This window comes from Mesitornis unicolor, unplaced genomic scaffold (assembly GCF_000695765.1).
Source record: "Mesitornis unicolor isolate BGI_N332 unplaced genomic scaffold, ASM69576v1 scaffold25013, whole genome shotgun sequence".
NCBI classification, from domain to species: Eukaryota; Metazoa; Chordata; class Aves; order Mesitornithiformes; family Mesitornithidae; genus Mesitornis; species Mesitornis unicolor.
The window spans coordinates 25487-30389 of record NW_010177038.1 but is presented as its reverse complement, the minus strand read 5'-3'; positions in this window follow the sequence as shown (position 1 = coordinate 30389).

The following is a 4903-nucleotide window of genomic DNA, read 5'->3' as shown; positions in this document are numbered from 1 at the left end:
CCTGCCGGCCAGGCGAGGCCCAGCCCGGCCGCCCCTGCTCCGGCGGCCCGCAGCCTTCCCCAGGGTCACCACCTCGGATAACAACTTCCCCCGGGTCACCCCCACAGGTCACCCCTTGGGAAGAGACGAACAAGCGCTAGAGGCATTGCACTGTGCCTTGCCTTTTTCGTGGTGGCTTTGGGAGTGGCAAGAAAGTTCCCATGTAAATGCTTTTTATTTTAGAAAAGAGGCAGCTTAGGTGAGTTTTGCTTAATGTATCCGCTCGCTTCCACATCCAAACTTTTCATTTCCTGATCAAAACTAAAGAAAAAAAGTATTTGGCAACAAGTTTCAGCCATTGGGGGTCATATAAGACATAAACACTTTCTGCAGGGAAAATTCCTTTTCAGCTAACTCAATTTTCAACATATGTTCACTATAACACACAAAACACCAGCATTCGTGTATGGCAAGCCTCATAGTGCATTCCTATAAAGCATTATGTGTTCTCTATTTAAGTCTATAAACAGGTGTGCAGTCTCCTTTCCCTTTGGGTAAAATTCCCATGTCCCATATCCCCACTTAGTTGTTTCTCTTTCCAGCTGACACTTTGAAGTTTGGAAAAAAAAAATATCAATCCATCGGTTAGATGAACATCTCAGCAATCTCAAGATGTCTCAGGAGGTTTCCAGGTCATAAAAAATGTATAACAACTCTCTGTTGGCCTTTTTTTTTTTTTTTAAATTGAAGCTTGGCATTTTGTCTGCTATATTTTGGGTACTTAAAAAACCAACAAAGTCAAAACAAATTGTAGATGAAAGATAGCAACAGAGAGGAGAAAGAAAAGAGAGCAAGAAAAAGAGTTAAAATAAAAACAGAGAGAAAAATACCCAACTGACCGGCACTGTTCTCACATAAATAATGGACAGCCAGTAAATAAATAAGTTACAGGGCTCAGCCAAGCCCAGGAGACTGGTGGACATGATCCTGCAAGTTTATTAGAACACAGAAACACAGCTGGAAGGAGATCCAGGAGGTCACTGAGTCCAGTCTGCTGCTATCTCTGGCAATGCCTCACTCGAGACCCCCACCGGGACCAATTTTTCTCAGCTAGGAAGATATGGAAATACCCCACCACAATCAACCCTGTGATTTGGGACTTGCACCACTGGGTGTAAGAGCAGAATTTGTTCCCCTTGCTACACCACTGAATTACATTCATTTCAAGGCACTCTCCACTGTGTACTTCACAAAATCTTCCCTAGCACTACCAGGAATTTCTAGGTTTTCCAGCATTTGCTTTCTCAGATCTGCCCTGAGAACAACACAGGGGCCTACAGGACTCCTGCCAGTATTAATGAAGACCACACTGACATTCCTGAGAGAGAAGATACATCCCTGTTGCAACAGTTCCCACATCTCCACATAGTTACTGTAAGGAAAGTCCTTAAAAAGATATCTGCAAATGTAATTTTTCTAGCGAGGTGCCAGATGCTTTGCCCTCAGAAAGTTCCTTAACAGCTTCGCAGCATTTGGGTGGGATGTCTCTCACTCAACTGTAGACAACTATCATGCAGACACTGTCATTTGAATCAGTCTCTCCAGGCTTAGAGATGGTGGAGAGAGACAGACACTTGACAGCGTAAGTTAGGTGCTTTAGTTTTGTTTCCACTTAAAGCTGAAACAAATCCATCCCTGGTGATTCACTGACTCCTCTTCAGCTTCTCTTCTCTCACGCCAAAGGGAGCCTGGATGACACACAAGAAAGCATGTGCTTCCAAGCTGCCGGCTTAGGTGAGACAGATCCCGAGCTTGCTGTTGGGTGTAACTTAAATTTTGCTTGTGTGTTTAAGCACCCAGCAGTAGCTTTCCCTTCTACCACACACTCCTAGTGAGAATTCAGGAGTTTTCTCTGCCACACCTGAACCCGAGAGCCACCTTCGGCTCTCTAACACCACTTCTAACCATCCATCCCATTCCAGTTTTCTTCATGAATACTCCTGCCTCTATGTCCTGTTGTTATTTAAAGCTTTAAGAGGGCTTGCTAATACTTATCCAATATTAGATAATAATGATATCACATAAGCCAATACCATGACAAAAATACCGTAAGAATGACAGCAATGTTACCATACTAACTATAATGATAGCGGTGTCTTTCAAAAAGAACGAGGGATTTAACCTCTCTATCCTGATTTGCAGCCTCCCTTTGCTACAAGACATCTCAAAAGCAGAGAGAATGCACGTCAGCAGGAGGAGCAGCTCTGACTGATGGAGGAAGGTACAAGCTTAATTTCTAATAGTGAACCTTTCTCCATTTCTCAAACCATCTGTTTGAGTAGGATGAATGCGGCAGATACCCTCTAGCCATAAAACCTGCTGGATTTCATTAGTGCAATCCCAAATATATCTCAGAAAAAAGCATTTGAGGAGTAATCCAATAGAGTATATTATTTTTTCACTTTGTCACTACAATTTACTTGCAGACAGACATCACTGTACGTAAGTGCAGTAGGCATGCACAAGTTCAGTACCTGTTCAGTGATAAATGGTCAAGCTTATTTATGGAATTTAGAAACACTCCCTTGTTTATCTTACAAGTAACTTTCAGGTGTTGTAAAATTACAAACATAAAGGTGCATTGATTTTTCACTGCTCTGCTGCTGGCATGCTTTCTGTATTTCTTCTCAGACAGGAAAATATGATAAATACGATGGTCAGTTCCAATGCCATTTAAAGTAACTCTCTGGGGAATCTCCCTTTCAGATCTTGCAGGCTAACAGACTGCACTGAAGTGGCAACTGCTCACATGCTTTAGTAACTTATTTGACTTTCTAAGTGAAAAAAAACCCCAACAAAACACAAACTCAAAGGCTGTGCAATCACGTCGGCAGCTGAGAACAACCTCAAACCTGCTCACTATCAGTAAAGGCACAAAACCCAACTGGCTGCACGTTCAGTTGCCAGCAGCTTTCCTCATCCCTGGAGCAGGCATGGTTCTGCCACTGAAACTGCGAGCTCTCTGGCCACCTCTGCCAACCATCGCTGGGCCTACGGGAACAGGACTGTCCCCAAAGAAAGCGCACTGGTCCCTGAGCCCCTTCATGTGCTGAGGAAGCACCAGAGCACCAGAGTGGAGCCTCTGCAGTGTAAATCAGCATGTGTAAAAAAGCAGGTCTTACTGGATACCACGAATATCTAGAGCGGTCACATTGCCACTCTCAAGTACAAGAGCACAGACTGACACCCTGACACCAACTCAAACCCTTGCCTTTGGTACAGGCTGGTGGCTGCAACCTGCCCTGCTGCCAACCACAAGTCATCCTCCCTGCTGCTAACCATCATCTTCCTTCTTCTGCACGGACAGATGAATGTAGCAGTAAATTTGTCACGTGCAGGCAGGCAAGACTCTGAACCATAACCTCACCCACTGAATATCCACCTCTACCTGGTCAGGCTGCCTCCCCACTGGCACGAGCCCTCTCCCATTTTCTTTGGACTTCGAAGCATGAAGCAATGAAGCTAGCATTTAAATGCCTGCAACCCCAAACACTAATCCCAGTGCTTGCCCCAGCCCTGTTTCAAGCATAATCCTGGGACCCCCCCGGTTTCACAGAGCTTGCTGTAGTATATTTGCTTCTATTGCTATGAGACATGTTGTGGTTTGGTTGTATCTGCAGGACACACCACCAAACCAGCTCTTCTACAGCAGGAGAGCTTCCTTCCCTTAGGTTTAGGGTTGAAATTAGGGTTAAGATTCAAGACAATGATGATAAAATTGGTGGTAATTTCCTGATTAATCTTAGGACAAGCAGGGGACTTGGATCCTTGCTATGTAGGTGGCTGTATCTAGGCTGACCTCTCTTTTTCTGTCAGTGTGAGAAGACACTTGGTAGCCATAAGGGAAAATAGCTTAATACATTAGTTCTGGGGTACATAGGGGTGACTAATGAATCCTAAGACACTGGTTAGGTATGAGTTTAGTACCTAGTTTTGCAGCGGGAAGTGCCTAAGAGATAGGCAAACTCCTTGAAGGATTACACCACCAGAATGAATTGGCACTTCCAATGTCTTTCCATCAATTCTGCGATGGGACTGTGTCTTAGAGCAACGTGCTAAGGCCAGAGGTTGGGTTTAGATCAGTGTTACGGACACAGCTGGAGGGGTTGGATCTGCTAGCAAAGGTTTTGTCTTCATCTACTGTTGGTTCACTGAAAAAGGCAGCTTATTACTGCTGCCTGTTCCTGCTGCAGTTGAAGCAGCAGAATTGTGCACAACAGATTTATAGACTCTAAACCTGACGTAGGACCACGTAGGTGTCTACATTATGCTTCATAATAGAAGTTTTGTGGTCTTCACAATGTGACAAGCCAGGTATTCAGAATCCCCCCACAAAGACAGTGCTATTAAGGTGAGAGTCAAGCTCTGGAATAGTTAGGAGGTGCCAAAATTTAACGTAGCTGTTACAAACCTGATTTGGTGAGTTCCAGTACTGCAACAGATTTTAGCCACATGATCGTGGTTAGACTCGATGACCTCAATGGTATTTTCCAACCTAAATGATCCTATGATTTTATCACCATATTATGTTTCCCTCACATGACTCCTGCCACAAATACACGTGTAAATCCTGTGTATTGTTATGGAGCTTAATGGCTACATGGCTCATCACATTGTTACAACTCTGCAAGCCTTTGTGCTTGATACTTGACAACACTGGCTCTGCTAAACGCTGCTGCTGTGATTACTTACACAGCTCTAGTACAGGCATCCATAGCAATGCTATGGGCCAAAGCCTGCCATTCTCAACTTTATCCAAATGGGTGTTTTTAGCAGCTCAAGGCAGACCAAGCTCTGCATTTCCCTTATACATTAGAGTAGGATTAGCCCCGTTCATTTAGTTCAAGCCAAAAAAAGGTTTCAC